This window comes from Herpailurus yagouaroundi, unplaced genomic scaffold (assembly GCF_014898765.1).
Source record: "Herpailurus yagouaroundi ecotype Mexico unplaced genomic scaffold, PumYag 28, whole genome shotgun sequence".
Taxonomy (NCBI): domain Eukaryota; kingdom Metazoa; phylum Chordata; class Mammalia; order Carnivora; family Felidae; genus Herpailurus; species Herpailurus yagouaroundi.
The window spans coordinates 150,059,575-150,077,364 of NW_024412376.1; the positions used below are offsets into that span (position 1 = coordinate 150,059,575).

The 17,790-nt window shown below is 40.3% G+C and overlaps 1 long non-coding RNA gene across 1 annotated transcript; it reads left to right on the plus strand.

The window, feature by feature from the left end:
* The first annotated feature begins 4,968 nt into the window (after positions 1-4,968).
* Positions 4,969-17,239, plus strand: LOC121037497 (uncharacterized). The gene is made up of 3 exons (XR_005793789.1): positions 4,969-5,090; positions 10,958-11,102; positions 14,804-17,239. It is a non-coding gene; the product is annotated as an uncharacterized LOC121037497 (long non-coding RNA).
* Positions 17,240-17,790: the final 551 nt, after the last annotated feature.

A 17,790-nucleotide genomic window follows, 5' to 3' on the forward strand; every position in this document is an offset into this window, starting at 1 on the left:
AAATCATTTGTTTTCCACCGATGAAATAAAAAACCAGAGATGGGCGCCTGGGTGGCGCAGTCGGTTAAGCGTCCGACTTCAGCCAGGTCACGATCTCACGGTCTCGGAGTTCGAGCCCCGCGTCAGGCTCTGGGCTGATGGCTCAGAGCCTGGAGCTTGTTTCCGATTCTGTGTCTCCCTCTCTCTCTGCCCCTCCCCCGTTCATGCTCTGTCTCTCTCTGTCCCAAAAATAAATAAACGTTGAAAAAAAAATTAAAAAAAAAAAAAAAAAAACCAGAGAGGTTACACAGAGTCTTCAAGCTCACACAGCAAGGCAGTAATAACAGCGGTTTCTGTGTAGACACTTGACAGATTTTTCTCTCAAATGTCATTTATTTTGGCTCTTCATTCCCCTTTGGGATGTTACCACGCAAGGTCACACACTTGCATTGGTCTTCCCTTCTCTTGAGAATAACTGAATGACTTATCTTACTGAAAAGAAGTCAAATTTCATTATGGTATTTCCGGCACTTAGCCAGGTATTCAGGACAACAGTGTCTCTATTACAAATTATTTGGATTACATTGTCTAAAGGCTTCTAGCATTATCTCCTGCCAGTAGCATTACCTCCATTCACCCTCAAGATGTACAGTCCTCATACAATCCACCCCCACATGCTTGGTCTAAATTTTCCTTTCGGACCTGCTTCCTAATGTTTGTCTTACACAAGTTCTTTTCTATATGTGGCTATCTCCCTCTTCCTTGAATCTCTCTGGCTGATTCTTTCTTCCTTGCCTCTAGTCCTGAAGGTTTTCTCTAAGTCGGCCGATTTCAAAATGCGGTCCTCAGATTGATCTCGAACTTTTTACAAATGCTAGTTCTTGCTTTTTCTCCCCACAAACTTGGGAAGGGGCTGTCTAGCAATCTCTTTTAACAAGTTCTCCAGGTGGTCCCGATGTAGGCTGACGTTTGAGAACCACTGCTCTCACTTCTTGGGTGAAGAAATGATCCCTAACCACACCTTACATCTCTTTTAAAACTCTGTTGTTGTTGTTTTTTTCTAAATGGACAAATGAAGCCCTGACATTTATACCTACCTCAAACTCTTCCTTCAACAGAATCACCTTTGATATTTGGTTTGATTTCATATTATTCCTAAGTGAAAGCTGAGGGCAAGCATTCCAGCCTTTATTCCTAGCAATTCTTCCACAGAGTGCCTCACATTGTTTCTGAATTGATGACTGTTTATTGAGTAACAGCAGTGATGACAATAGAATGGATATTTCATAGTGGACATTTGTCCTGCTGGTGGTCTTATGGCCTCTCTTCTACATTCTAAGTTTGGGAGTTGCTTAAACTATAGATTCTAGTTTCTCCAAATAAAAGGCCAAACTCACTCAGTTTCTCTTAGAGCTAGTGTGTGGCTCTACCAATCAGAAGACTTAAACTCTAGCGATAGAAAACAAGGAAGGATTGGTGAATTCCTCTCTCTCTGACTGGCGGCGATAGCAGAAATGGTTACACGTTGAGTTCCCGGCAAGAAGAGGCCTTGGTGCTGGAGTCACCTGCCGTAAATTCAAGTTCCTTAGAAATGGCAGGTTCCAAAGGGTCAGTGGATCTTCCTGACTGATGGTGGTACCGGTAGTCTCCTTAATTTTCTGCTTAGACTGGTTCCAGAATGATTGACATTTAGCCTGGGTCTCTAGCTTGTGCATTGACCTTGTGGCCTACCCAATATCGTTTCAATAAACTCTTTCTCCATAAGAGAGTCAGCTTTTGCTGCTTGCAAGATAGAACCCTGACTGATGCCAAAATCATAAGCATTGCTACATTTGATTGAGTAGTTGATACATCTATTAAGCTGTCCCCAGCTTTCTCAATAGAATGGGAAATTGACTAGTCTGAAAAGACAAAGGTTGCAGAAAAAATTCACATCGGTTTACCTGCTGTCAGGCGTCCGTATACAAATACGAATACCTGACGATATCTGACACTCTCATTGTTCCAGAAGAACAGAATGAGGTAACACCTAACACATTCTTCAACGTCAGAAATGACATCATCGGTCCTCAAGGGGGTGATAGGCATTGTGAGTGAATGGGGTTAAAGTCTTCCATTTGTCAGCTCACATTTCTAATCTTTAAGGTTAGGGTTTTCTGTTCTTGGCGCATCTTAGATGGGTGAAAGAAAACATTCACATACCCAAGTTCAGATAACATGACTGGAAAAGTCACCCTTTTACCCAGCGAGACTCTCTCTCTGGAAAATTATGCAACTATACACAATGATACAAGTCTCCCTTTGAGTTGTTGAACAACGTTCTCCTCTCTCAGAGTCAGGGATAGCTGGTGTCAGATGAGGCTCAGAAAGGTGAAATCAAGGTTATGATCATATAGCTCAATGTGAGCAGAACTAGGATTTACTTTCATGTTCATCTAATTTAACAGGCTGTATTCTTCCTGCTGAAAATGCTGTCTTGCAGGGAAGGTCTTTTCTACCAAGTGTCTCTGAATATTCCTCTATTTTTCCTCCTCAGATCCTACTGAACACACTGCCCCTTAAGCCCCAGATAGACTTTTGTTACGGCATACAGAACATTTTACCACTCATATTTGTTTGCTTGTATATCACCCTATCCATACTGTAAGTTACTAAGCACACTGATTACACTTTATTCATCTTTGTTTTCCAGGTTCCTATCATAGTACGTGGGTTATAGCAGTTGCTCAATAAATATTTATCACATGAGTGATGGGTCAAGAAAAGCAGAGGAAAAAAAAAATCCAATTTGGTGTAGATAGCCATGAAATATTCACGTGGCATTCCCGAAGTTTCCTTGACAACACAAAGGGAGAAGAGTGCTCCGACTGTCCCTGACACACGATTGCACACACTTTGGCCTACATCAGGAAAAATAACTACACTGTCCGAGATGGTTACTCAATAAACCCCAGCTACTCAATACATTCTGACGCAGCTGGAATGCCAGGCAACTCTCTGGATCTCTCACACGTGGCCATTTTGTTACTGACAAGGGGCCACGGAGCCACACAAATAAAGCTTTTTGCACAGGCTGAGCTCAGCTGCAGCTCAGGGGTCCCTCTCATCTGGGACAGTGCTTCTTGAGAGTTGAACCCTGACCAATAGTCCCCATCAGGGGGAGGGAAGGCGCTTTCCAAAGCCTGTGAGACCCTTGTTTGCATTAGATGGTGTCTGAGCCCTGGGGATTGGCATGGAACCAGCAATGTATGCTGTTGCCATTCAGGGGATTAAAAGCTGCAGCCGTGACCATTATATGGAATTAGAAGCAAACTAAGAAGTGGCCACGCAATCTGATTGCATGGCATTTCACTCGGTGAAATTCAGTTTGTAATGGGAGGGCAAGAAAAATACAGTTTGTCTTCTTTTCTTTCCCTCTTGCCTCTAAAGGGAGTGGCAGAGTGGAAGAGAAAGTGCTTCAGCTTTGAATTCTGAAAGACCAGGATCTCGTACTGGCTGTCTTTCTCATTCATTGCTGACCTTTGCAAAGTTACTCCTTATCCCTGAGATTCCAATCCTTCTGCAAAACGGGTGGTGTAACATCTTCCTCCTGTTCGGCTAGGAGGGATTAAATAAGATGACGTGTGGGAGGTATCTGTTGCATTATAGGAAACTAGTGGTGCTGGGCTTTATCCTTCCTCTCTCTCTCTCTCTCTTTCCTTCCTTCCTTCCTTCCTTCCTTCCTTCCTTCCTTCCTTCCCTCCTTCCTTCCTTTTTCTTTCTTTCTTTCTTTCTTTCTTTCTTTCTTTCTTTCTTTCTCTTTCTTTCTTTCTTCTTTCTTTGTTTCTTTCTTCTTTCTTTCTTTCTTTCTTTCTTTCTTTCTTTCTTTCTTTCTTTCTTTCCTGTCAATTTCTTAGTGTCCTCCTGACTCTCTTTGGTACACAGGAAGGGAGGTTGGTAAAGTAGTCTGTGAAGTGAGGCAGTTTACCCTGTGTGGGAAGCCACTGGGAGTCTCCTTGCTTTAAGGTAAACTAGCATTAAAGACCTTTGGTCAGTTAGTGTCCTATTCCATCCAGAGCTAGACTCAGGGCCATCCAAGTGCAGAGCCGAATGCGTCTTTATTAATGCCTCCAGTGGGAATATTAATTTGCATTTGAAGCTAAATATTCCTTTCCACAAATTTTGCAGTTTCCAGAGTCCTTAAATAAAACAGTGATGTACAGGAGCCCTGAGTGGCTCAATTGGTTAGGCATCTGACTTCTGCACAGGTCATGATCTCACGGCTCATGAGTTTGAGCCTCATGTCTGGCTCTGTGCTGACAGCTCAGAGCCTGGAGCCTGCTTCACATTCTGTGTGCCTGTTTGCCCCCCCCCCCAATATAAATAAATATTTAAAAAATTTTAAATACTTCTTAGCATTCCCCACCCACTATGATATAATTCGATCCTGAGTTACTTTATAAAGTTGGATGGGACAGAAAACTCCATTTTACAGATGAGAAAAGTGAGGCTCAGAATACCATCTGTCTACAATGGTACAGCTGGTTAGTAGCAGCATCAATGCCACAATCACCCATAATAAGTACCTCACCAAGATAGACACAGGTTTTGTGGGGCCCAGAGCCGAACTCTGGATAAATAAAAATAGAAAACAATATTCTACTTTGTGAATTTTATAAGCACATTTATAAACAATTGTGTGGACACATTTCTAAGGCCCCTCCTGGGACCCCGGATGGGGCCCAGGCAAGTGAGGGTCCCAGAGAGCAAGCTTCACTCTCCTCACGGGAAACCATTTCCACTGTTGCAAGGAATGTGCCGGCAAGAGGCCTGCGCCTGGTACAGCACACTTGTTCGCCGACTAGTAGCCATGATCATACTCTCTGGCTTTATGTCGTCTCTATAGTGACCCAGAAATAGACGTTTCTAGATGACAGCAGTGGGTCATGCTAGACCTCACTGCTATCTTTAGAACACCTGCACCCGTGCCACCCTCCCTCTCTGCTCTCCTTCCCTCCTTGGGACTGTCATCCTTCCCCAGAGCCTGCCCTGTCTGGTAGTGGCTCAGGTCCCAAGACTGGCTTTACAGAATGAACATGACAGCTCCTCACAATACTCGGACCCTGGTTCAGGTAAGGGCCTACGCCCCCCATTTCATTCTTTAGTACCTCCCTTCGTCTTTAGAAATTTGTATTATTTTATCATCTCATTTCCAAAGTCACACCTGGTTTTTCTCTGGTTCTCCTTCTGCAGCTTTGAACAATGGCTTTTATTTATTTATTTATTTACTTATTCATTCATTCATTTATTTAGAACCCTGTGGAATCTTTGTAAGCACCCGTCTGCCTTTTCCACGTGTAGCACAATTGTCATTTGAAACACAAGCTGGCCTCATGCAGGATGCAGAGGGGCCAGCTGACCAGGTGTCAGCAGACCCAAGATAAGATATCTTCTTATGTAACCATGTATCATGCACCTACTTTTTTGTATTCTAGAAATAATAATCACAGTATATTATGTTAGGAGGAAACTTTAGGCAGCTGTTTCCATTTAGGCTGTGTCAGAAAAAACATGGTGCACTTTTTCAATGCAGATTCCCAGGCTCGGTCTCAGACCTTGAGAATCATAGGAAGGAACAGAGAGTCACTACCATGCTCCCCAATGCATCACCAACAGCCAAAAAAATAATAAGAAAGAAAGCAAGAAAAAAAGCAGATGGCGGTTCCGATATGCCACAGATAAGTAAGGAATTCAGGGACTATTTATTTTCTTCCCTCTTTTACAGAGGAGATAGCACGACACCAACACTCTGAGAAAGGAGAACAGAGGGCTTAATAATCCCTTTTCATTTCAATCTCAGATAATTATGCTGCTGAATTTGAAGTGCGATGTCAGTCATGCACAGCTCTGATAGGCACGTCGGGGACTCCACTTAGCCAACCAACCCAATGATCTGCCTCCCTGCCGAGCTTCCTGTAGTGATAGCAGCAAGATTCCTGAAGGCAGCAAGCCGCCCCAGGGGCAGAGAGGGTCTCTGAGATCTTTGGAATGCCGTGGGCAGTGTCCTTACGCATATCGGGACACAAATGGGGCAGGGATCTGTGTGGCGCCTACTCTGAAATGCCACAGCTGAGCCTGTGAAAGGTCCAAGAGTAGATCAGATTCCCAAGGCCCCAGCTGGCAGGTCTGTAGGAAAATCAGATTCCTGTGAGTCCTTAGAGGTCACGGGAGGGTGACTGCTCCTGGTCAGAGGCAGGGAGGCTTAGGACAGAGACAGGAAGGAAGTGAATAGGGCAGAAAGGGAAAAAAATGTGACCAGAAGAAATTACCTCGTTATTATTTTCTAGTTTGCCAATCCCAGCTGGGGTATGTTTTTGTGAGTCCTGCACAGAGAGTGGTCCTTAGTTTCAACAAACGCATTCACACACCAAGGACAACACACACACACACACACACACACACCCTTACGTACTTGCACCACACTCACCTGGCATAACCTCAATTTCTAACCGATTATTAACCTTTTATTAGACTCACAGCCTTTGGGGCTAAGCACTATAGTTCACTTATATTTATATTTCTCCAAGCATAGTACTTGGCATCCTGTGGCAAATTTTTGTAAGATAAATTAATAGACGAAACAACAACTATTAGATAGACCACTTTTAGTACTGAAAGGTGAATATGATAAAAGCTTTCAGAATCACAATGGATTACAGCAAGACAGAAATGTTCATCACATTTTAAATGGAGAACTCTATGCATCCATGAGATTTGAGAGCTCTGAGCTGAAGGCCGGTCAGCTTAGTAAAATCCATGAAATGCATTAACTCCAAGAGAGATACATCTATTGATCAAAAATTGTAAAGTCATCTGTGTTAAACAACATAACAATGACCACATGGTACTCTGTCTTTTCCACTAAACAGTAACTACTTGAAGGTAATAGACCAGGATTACTCGTGGCTGTAGCCCTGGTGCCTCACAATATGTGTCAGATATGCTGTAGGGATGATTATGTTCTGATTAAAGAGCATTGAAATGTAAATATTGACAAAAACCTATTGGAAGTATATGTTCACTACAATAGCACATATGCACCTCTTCCAGTTGACCTTGTAGATGAAATGCTTTGCAGTCGAAGGGGAATAGAATGTGTACAGAGATTTTCCAGTGTTTATTTTTACATTGAACATCAACTAGGCCCCAAGGCTAATGCTATTGACCTGTAACATGCATAGAGATATGGCCAAGCAACTGGCCACTTGGTCAGTGAGCTGAAAGGCCAGGAGGACCCTGTCCTCAATGGGACACTGCCATCTGGTGTATGCCCCGGGTTAGACAGCCAAGGAAGGGATGTAGCTCAGGGTCAGGAAAGGTGGGGGAAGCAGAGCTAACCCTCGAGTACATATATTGCAAAGCTCCTGTGTAGACAAGCATGATCGCCTACTTGGTTGGGATCTTGAAGTAAAAAAGCTTAAGTTATCAAAAAATGAGATAGGATATTACTAAGAAAGAAGGGGAAAAAATTCCTCAATGACTGCAGTAGATTGAGCATTACACATTGGTTATCTCATTGAAATTTCACAGTCCTCTAACAGCTGAATATTAAAATGGTTCTATCATGGGGCGCCTGGGTGGCGCAGTCGGTTAAGCGTCCGACTTCAGCCAGGTCACGATCTCGCGCTCCGTGAGTTCGAGCCCCGCGTCGGGCTCTGGGCTGATGGCTCAGAGCCTGGAGCCTGTTTCCGATTCTGTGTCTCCCTCTCTCTCTGCCCCTCCCCCGTTCATGCTCTGTCTCTCTCTGTCCCCAAAATAAATAAAACGTTGAAAAAAATTTTTAAAAAAAATAAATAAAATAAAATAAAAATAAAATGGTTATATCACATTTAAGGAAATGGAAGACCGGAGAAGTTAAGTAACTTACCTGGGGTCACATAGGTAGAACAAATAATATAATTACTGCTCTTTTCTCTGTATCTTGCTGCCTCTGTGACTCTTCCATTTTAATAAATAGCCTCTTAAGAGGAGGGATGGTTCTTCTTTTTGTCCAAATGTAGTTTTACATAGAGCTAAATAGTTCTCAATGATCAGCAATCTACTGCAATAGGGAAGTACACTCAGAATTCCTTACTGCTTGTAGCTTAATATGTGGGTGAAGAGAGAAAATCACATATTAAAGTGAATTAACACTTAATAGGTTTAATTTGTTTTTAACGTTTATTTATTTTTGAGAGAGACGGAGCACTAGCGGCGGAGGGGCAGAGAGAGAGGGAGACACAATCCGAGGCACCAGGCTCCGAGCTGTCAGCAGAGTCCGACGCAGGGCTCGAACTCTCAACCACAAGATCATGACCAGAGCCGAAGTCAGACGCTCATCCGACTGAGCCACTCAGGCGCCCCCACCTCTTCTTTTTTATGGTGAGAACATTTAAGATCTATTGTCTTAACAACTTTCAAGTATATACTACAGTATTATTAATTATAGTCACTATGCTGTACATTAGATCCCCTGAAGTTATTCATCTTAAAACTGGACATTTGTACCCTTTGACCAACATCTCTCCATTTTCACCACCCCCAACATATGGTAACCACCATTCTAGTCTCTGTTTCTATGAGTTTGGCTTCTTTAGAGTCTACATACAGTACAAGTAATTTCATAGAGTATTTGTTTTTGTCTGATTTATTTCACTTAACATAATTTTCTCAAGTTCTATGTATGTTACAAATGGCAGGATTTCCTTCTTTCTCAGGACTGAGTAACATTCCATTGTGCCTACTCATATGTGTGTGTATTATAAGTATAAATACATATGCATATATGTTATATATGAGTACATCTTTATCCATTCATCCATTGACAGACAGGTGGTTTCCATATCTTGGCCATTATAAATAACTGCAATGAACGTGAGAGGGTAGTTACCGCTCTGAGATCCTGATTTAAATTCCCTCGGATATATAGCCAGAAGTGGGATGGCTGGACCATGGTTCCATTTTAACTTTTTCAGAAACCTGGATACTGTTTTCTGTAGCAGCTGTACTATACTTTTTGCTTTTTAAATATCATTGTAAAATGTTATTTATCTTGATTGCTGAGTTTTTTTGGAGTCTCCTTAGGTTTTGTGCGTGCAGAGAAAGCCTAACTTGTCCTGACTTCGAAGGATTTATAACTGAAAGGTTGGAAATAGTCTAGAAATAAAATCATACTTCGGCATCATGTCTGTCAAAGAGATATTGGCTTGCTCACTATTACCATAAGACACCTTATTTTCTCATGTGAAAAAAGTTATATTATTATCATAATTATTAATGATAAAGTATCAGTGGAAACACAATATGATAATTATGATGAACTGTATATACTTTGAGGTTTTTATGTGTTTTATATGAATAACAACTACTTTACCTATATTCAAGTTTAACTGGAAAATTAAATGAGCTATTACATATAATATCTCAATTTCAAAGCATGATACATATGTGTTAAAGCTGTTAATCAAAGAATGATGGATACTTGTTTTGATGGGCACCTCGGGAGATTTTGTGTGTGTGTACACTGTGTTAATGCAGAAAAATTCTTTTGCTTCTGATTTTTTAATCAAACCATAAATATCACAAGGGAAATAATGTTTTCTACCAACATGTTGCAAATTTAGATTAACTGAAGTGTTAGCCCCTAGGTTTTCAGTAAAAACAGATTGGTGGCAAAAAGTCACATTAAATAAGACTAGATCCTTTCTAATGGGAGATGTTTGGGACCCTTCATGCAACAAGAAGTCAAGAACATCCCTGAACCACAAGCCATTCCAAATAGGACCTTGCTGAGACGCAGACACAGATTTAAAATATTTTCAAACAGTATAATATCACTAGAAAAATTCCCTATTGATGCTTGGGGATTTTCCCCAGAGGTGTGAATTATAAACCTGAAGAGACACTGTTAAGATTTTGTGTATGAAGTTAAGTCTTAGTCCTGCTCAGCTCGACTTCTATTCATTATATTTCAACTCACAGCAAGCAGAAACTAAGAACGATGTGTCATGGTAAGTGATTCGCTTGCATTCCCTAATGCAATGTCACAATCTAGATCTTTCTTCTGAGAAGATTTAGTTGAAACCTCCATCCTGCACTTCCTGGTAAGAATACCATTTAATGTTCCATTAGCAAAGCAGAGCTTTTGGAAGTCATAATGAAGGAAATTCTCAGAAGAACTGAAAGGAGACTTGAGGGAGGGCCCTGTTTTCATATTAATCTTGTGGTTAAGTTGGAGTCTGGGTAAAATTGTACACATTCCTTTGTAATTTATCTGGCAGAATAAGATTTCAGTCAGACAAGGTACTTACAATTGAGAAACCAACTTCTCTCCAGCCATAAAGCATGCTAATTGGAAAGCTGTGGGCAGAATTCTTGCCAAAAGCGGGGAATCTTCTCAAATATTAACGATGCCCTCCTGCCAAACTTTGGGATGCTGTCATGAATCTGGTGGCTTACAGCTTTATGTCATCTCATCATGCCTTTGATCTTGCTGCCGGCGAACCCCAAAGAGGTAATACTGTCCAGTGGCGGGGCCATGAGACACAGTGTGGAAGTACCTATGGGATTGGGAAGGAAAGCCGGCATCTATGCAAGTGGACATATCCCATAAAGGTGACATGTGTTGCAAACGGAAACAGACAATGACGAATATGTTTAGGAGTCGTACTAAGCTACAAAAGGAATTTGAATGGTTCTAAACTCACAGAATACGGCTGGCGTTGCTAGCAAACGTGGAAAAGAACAGGAACAATGAAACTGATTGGAACATAGAAAATAATCATGCAGGAGAAGCAAGAAGTCTTCCAACTCTGCTGGGAAAATTTTTTAAGAGAAAGATAACCTTGGCTCGACGGTGGCGCTGACGGATCATATACGCAGCGTAGGGGATGTTCAAGTGCTCCTAACTTTTTTTTTTTTTTTTTTGAGAAGCTTAACAAAATTAATGCTGTTTCTCCAGATGCCTAATTCGCTCCACAGAAGTGGTCTCCATCTCAAATCTCGACCAGAAGTTGATTTGGAAGCTGGCAAGCCTGCACTCTTGGCAATTGAGAACATCAGCAATGACAGAAGAGTCTGCAACCTCCCCCTCTGCCCAGGAAGAGGTCAGGACCTTGGCACACCCCTTTGGGAAGATTGCCAACTTTGGGTTTTAGACAGCACATTTAAATGTTTTATCTGAACTGCCTATTGCTTTACAGCTAAGCACCTCTCCATTCAACCAAAGTGGTCAGATAGACACTTGGTGAGTATTTGGGTTGTTATGCCAAAGTCATTTTTGGCCTTCATTTTTGGATACTTGTGGGAGCAACTGTCAACTCAGTTCCTCGAATAATTGATTGCAAAGAGGGTTCCTGTAGATGGGAGCTTAAAGTTCTTATGAAGGCATTCCAAGAGCAGAAATTTCCGTGTGGAATAATGGTATAAGAAAAGGTATAATAAATCCTCACATTTATATAGTACTTTATAGTTTAATATAATAGTTAAGAGCACAGGCATTAGAATCAGACCGAAGTAGGTTTTTGAGTTATGTTAACTCCTATGAAAATCAGTTGCTGATACTCAGATTCCATAGTTTCTTAAGGGCTTGGGTACTTTCTAGCATACCTCTCCAATGATCTTGTTGGTAAAATGGGGATAATAATATCTATGTAATAAGGTTGATTTGAGAATTCAAAAATATGCTATAATCAAAATAATATGTATAAATATAATTTTATATTACAGCTCCTTGTAAGTAAGTGATCAATCATAGGTGAAAAATCTATTTTATATATTTTTAAAATCTTTTTTCAATTAATTAATTTATTTTGTGAGAAAGAGGGAGACAGAGAAAGCATGATTGGGGAGGGGCGGAGAGAGAGACTTCCAAGCAGACTTCTTGCTGTCAGCCCAGAGCCTGACGCGGGGCTTGATCTCACGAAACATGAGATCGTGACCTGAGCCAAAATCAAGAGTTGGATGCTTGAATAACTGAGCCACCCGGGTGACCCAAATCTATTTTCTATATTGTGAAAACCTTCACATCAATCCTTTAGAGTCAGGGATAAAGTTTTATGAAGATGGTCCAGAGAAACCTGTCAAGGGAGCCAGGCTTTTTAAGCTATCTTGAGCTTAAATAAACAAACAAACATGTAAATGGACTATGGTGTCATAAGGGACACCTATATACACCAGCTATTGGAGCATGAACAATAACTCAAGCTCAGGAGTGCAATTAAGTATTTCCTACTGTGTTTGCTAAGGCAAAGGATGAGATTATGGTGGCAGGTATACCTAATTTGCATCCTGATTTGGCTGTTTACTGACTGTGTGATCTTGGAAAAATGAACTTTTCTAATCTTCATTTATAAAATGGGAGTAGTAATAGGTCCTAGCTCACAGGCCTGAGAAAATTCAATGAGACAATGCTTATAAAGCGTTCAGCATTGAGCCTGGCATATGGTAACAGTACAGTAAATATTAGCTGCTATTATTACACATAGAGAAGAAAAGAGCATAGGAAGCAAAACAAAAATTTATTGAGCACTGACTTCATGTAGGACACACATGCCAGATCCTTTATGTATATTTTTCTTTTTTATCCTCTTAGCTTCTCTGGAAGACGGGCAGTGTGGTTCTCATCTACATAAACAAGGGATCTGAGGCTCTGAAAATTAAGCAGTTAGAGAGGTTAAACGTATCCACTGTTCACACAGTGCTCTAAAGAAGCATGTTCTGAGTGCCTACTCTTTGCCAGACACAGTACTAGGTACTATGAACACCTCATCTCCTGTCTTCATAGTGCTTATTCTGTAATGAGTGGAGACAGCTGAGTCCAAAGAGGTATAGGGAGTGTGCGAGGGTGGAACATATGAATCATGAGAACCTTGTAGGTCACTGTGAGGATCTTGGCTTTGACTTAGGACCTCTGTACTTGCTTTAAAGTTATGTTCATTTTCTCAGCATCTTTTTTTTTCTTTAAAGAATCATTTTATTGGCTTCAATGTTAAGATTCTGGCTCAGGTTCTCTAACTTAGAACACTAATGGGATATTAGAGGCCCATAGCAGAGATCTACCATGCAAAAAGCCCTGTGTACGTTCCTGGGCAGGCAACAGTGCTCTACTGGGTGCCCCACGACCATGGAAGTTGTCTCAAGACATTCAACAGTCTCCTATGCCACTTCGGCTATCCCAAGCGGTGGTCAGAATAAACCACAGGAAAGACGGAGGTGAGACTTGACCTTGACCCTTCGATACAATTTCTTGTTTCGTGATTCTCAACATTCCATTCCTGACTTTAGACTTTTCTGTGCTTTGTGCACTGGGATGCCTCATATGGTGCCACTGAATTCACTAGACCTAAGATTAGCAATTAGCATCTCCTATGGACATTCAACCTCCACAGTGGAAAATCAATAAATCATGTTCAATAAAGAAATAGGGAATGCTTGAATAAATAAGTGGTTGAATAAATACATCCTCTCTACTATCAATCAAAACTTACAGGCCCAGTGAAATTTCTTTACCGAAGAGACTATTTAGATACACCAATTTACCCAATAGTGTCCACAAAGACACAACTCCTAGTGTCTTCGTTTTATACAAGACACATCCTTTTAGGCATTCTAAGGAATTCTACAACCTAAAGGGATGATGATGCTCAGGGTGGAAATTATAGGCATCGTGGAAGGCTGGTCAAAGAAATGAATTTTTCTGAACATAAATATATCTTTAAGTCAGTTTTGGAATTTGACCATAAAATTCCCCTTATAGGTACTTTCAAAAATGTTCTCTAAGACAAGACTATTTCCTATATTCCCTGAGTCTATAAAATAAGAATGTCTTGAACATGAAATCAATGGCTTGTTGTTGGGCCCATGTTAGTTGCCAATTTAGAACACTCCACAGTAAATGTATAAAAATTAATAGGCAGAACAATCAAATTGGCACACAAAGTGGGGGTTCTTGGGATATATCCAGACAGAACCATGTTCTCAGGCCTTCCTCTTTGAAATGGAGGAAAAGACTACTTGAATAATTGACTGGTCATCATGGCAAGATAGTGTTGCTCTCTCAGCTTTATAAATTAAACATGAGTGGCAATAAAAGTAACTGAAATATATTTTTTTCAGAGAGGGAAGTAAACCATAAGAGACTCTTAAATACAGAGAACAAACTGAGGGTTGCTAGAGGGGCTAAGTGGGTGATGGGTACTAAGGAGGGCAGTTGTTGGGATGAGCACTGTTGGTATTATATGTAAGTGATGAATCACTGGGTTCTGCTCCTGAAACCAATACTATACTGTGTGCTACCTAATTTTAATTTAAATAGATAAGCAAGTATCTATTGAATTTAAATAGATAAGTAAATAAAATATGTGTTTGTGTTCAACATACATGTGTATGTGCATGCACATGCACTCCCCATATGCCCATTAGAGACTCTATTTGCTGCCACGAAAATAATTGATTTTTCAATGAGTAAGTGACCTTCACTGTACCCTCCAGGTGACTTGTTTTCCCAAGCCCCTGAACATTCCTTCACTTGCTAAAAACACCCAGCATTAATCCAATGCCCCTCATTAAGCATGGTGAATGTTCCTTTTGACATAGTAAAACTAAAGCTAGCATAATTTGTGCTTGCCAACATGTAGACTTCCTTGCCGAAGGGGATTTCCCTGCTGCATATGGAAGGTGCTTAACTTGTGTCCTCTTGCCAAGACAGGATGATCACGCACTGTATACAAATGCATAAACAATTTTATGGAGCATGACAATCCCTGTGGGTCTCTAGAGATATTAACCAGAGTCCTCCGTTTTCCAGGCTTGAAGTTTCCATGAATTGAGGAACGCGTAACATCCTCTTCAACACGAGCATTGAGTCCTACATCTGCTGTGACTGCAAAAAAGAAGCATAATCCATGAAATATCCTTTTAAAGGATACTCAGCATAATCATTAGCATAGCATAGAGTGAATGTGATTTCTCTCTCTTTCTTTCCCTCTCCCTCTCTTAATAGAGATATATAGATATAGATTTAGACATTCAGAAAGTTTTTATGCAATGTGAAACTTGCCTTCCCCAAAACAGAATCATTGGCAGAATCATTGGCAAAGACTTGAGCATTAATGGCAATTCTGATTTGGATCTAAATTAGTCCCTTAACCTGCTAAACCTCAACCTTTCTAGAAGGAAAAAAAAAAAAGGAAGAACTACTCTCACCTGTACCCCAAACCAGTTTAAGGGATAAAACCAATAATGTGAGAGTACTTGGAAACATGCAGCACATTTCAGATCTTAGGGGTTGGAGGATTCCAATGTAAGAATGTAAATGTCTACAGCATATTTGCATGAGTTTCAACTTAGTAGAACCTTTAAAGAGAAATGCGTTCATCTCCACCCATAATTCTTAAAATTACTTTAAATTCTGCAGCTTGGTATTTAGTGCATTATACATGAGGTAGGACTAGTTTCACAGCTGGACTTTATAGCATGGCAGTACTTAGAATATTTTTGTGGATAATGTAGTCCTCTTAAAGGTTTCTCTCCTTAAATTCTGAAAAAAAAAGATGATCAAAATATGAGTTTTTCGTTTCCTAAAGAATCCTAAAATTGGTTTAGGACATACTTCAAGTAATGCCAAATGTCCTAGATTCCCTTTTACATTTACAATGAGACCTTCACAGATTAAAACTCCCATTCACACTTAGGCTAATGTGAGGAGTCCAGAAGTAAAATCCTAAAGGATGATGTGAGAGGACAATCTAGTTCCTCATTCAGAAGAAGGTGCTAAAACATTTGGAAAAGTTAGAAACATTTCTGCAAGTAAACCCTGATTCAGCCAAATGACAGCTTGAGATTTACAACTCAGTGACAGTGGGGAGGCCGGTTCCAGGATGATAACCCTGCCACAGTTCATGAGAAAAAGGTTTTCACCACATAATCCGCTCAACGATCTGTTTGCAGGTGATATCATTTCTGTTTTTCAAGTAAGAAAACCCAGGCTCAAACAGTTATGATTATCATCTTATATGTTAATTTTAATTTATATCCATTCTTGTGCCAGAAATAGCTAAAAGAAGCCAAATAGATATAAATAGCCATGTCGCAATCATTTTACAAATGATAATATAAGCGCTTCTTACTAGTCAGCGTCTCTGCCTCTAGCTCGTTACTCCTCTAAGGTAGAGCGTCAGGCCATTTCACGGCCATCTGAAATGACCATATTGTAAATCATTTTAGGTTTGCCAGCTATACCAACCCTGTTGCAACCACTCAATTCTGCTCTGGTAGCCTGAAACAGCAATTGACGATACGTAAGCAAATGGACATGACTGTGTTCCAATAAAGCTTTATTTACAAAAACAAAGCCACCAAGCCAGACGTGGACTGTAGCTTATGGACCCTTGATCTATGGTCTCTTACAAATTTCGTAACTTCCTTCCAAATTCCATATGAAGCTCGCTCCCACCAAACGTCTTCTGAGCAGCATTAACCGATAATCAGCCCAATATGCCAAGGAACCCCACATTCTTACATGCTTTGCGAACATGTCATGTGAGTTTATCTGTATACTGTTTTATTGTCTGCTTTGCAAAATATTTTATAATTTGTTCTCTCTCTTTTAAGGTTGTATCTTTAAAGACATGGGGCCTATCTTCCCACTCCTACTGAGATTTCTCATATAATATGTCCATTATGCTGATGAGTATTCAGTAAATGTGGTTGAATACTGAAAGGGAATACAAGAATTCAAATTTATCGAAAATTTAAAAAAAAATAAGGATATAAAACTTGTGTGGGAAGGAAAATAGAATTTCTTCTTTAGAAATCTGAAAATAATGGAGTGCAAATGTGGTCATTGACATTTTCTTTAAAAAATCCTATATTTGGGCAAATACTATTTTCTTTTGGAGGGGATTGTTCTTTGTCCAATGATAATAGTCACTGTGTCATTGAGTCACGCCATACCATCAATAGCACTTTCTATGTAAAACCCTAATGAGTAGACAACTGCTGGTCAAGTTGTTGTTCCATTTTAGGTTGTCTCTCTTTTTGGAGACATTTTTGACCTTCATTAAATGCCAATATAATACACTCTGCTGAATCCTATAAATAAAAAATGTACTTGGGTCAGTTTAGCTGTAGTTCTTGGTTTCTGTCAATTTGTTTCCATTTCAATTTCAATAACTTTATTGTCATGACAAGGTAAACATGAGCTCAAGACTTGCCAAAGCCAATAAATCAACACTTGGGTCTCAAGATAGCTTCTGTATGGTTCCTTTTCACAATTTCGAATGAGGGGTAGACCGACTGGCACATATTTAGAAAAGCTCTTTTGACCTTGTATAAAAATAATGCATCAGGATTATGCTGGCATCCTGTAGGCCAGCCTAGAGAAGTGCTCTTATTCGTTGGACTTGCTTTCATGGGCCAAATCAGATAAAGATAAAGATTTTGTTGCCAATGCCAACCCTATGCAATAGAACTAGGAAGAACATTTTTTTCTGTGCACGTCACGCTTAAAAGTTATGGGCATTTTTGTGGTTGTTATTACCATTACATAGACCAAAAGTGTGGAGACATTTTCTTTCTTTCTTTCTTTCTTTCTTTCTTTCTTTCTTTCTTTCTTTCTTCTCTCTCTTTCTCTCTCTCTCTCTTTCTTTCTTTCTATTTATTTTTTTGAGAGAGCATAAGCAGGAATAGGGGCAGGGAGAGGGGGACAGAGAATCTGAAGTGGGCTTTGCACTGACAAGCTGACAGCAGCAAGACCAATGTGAGGCTCAAACCCACTAACTGCAAGATCATGAC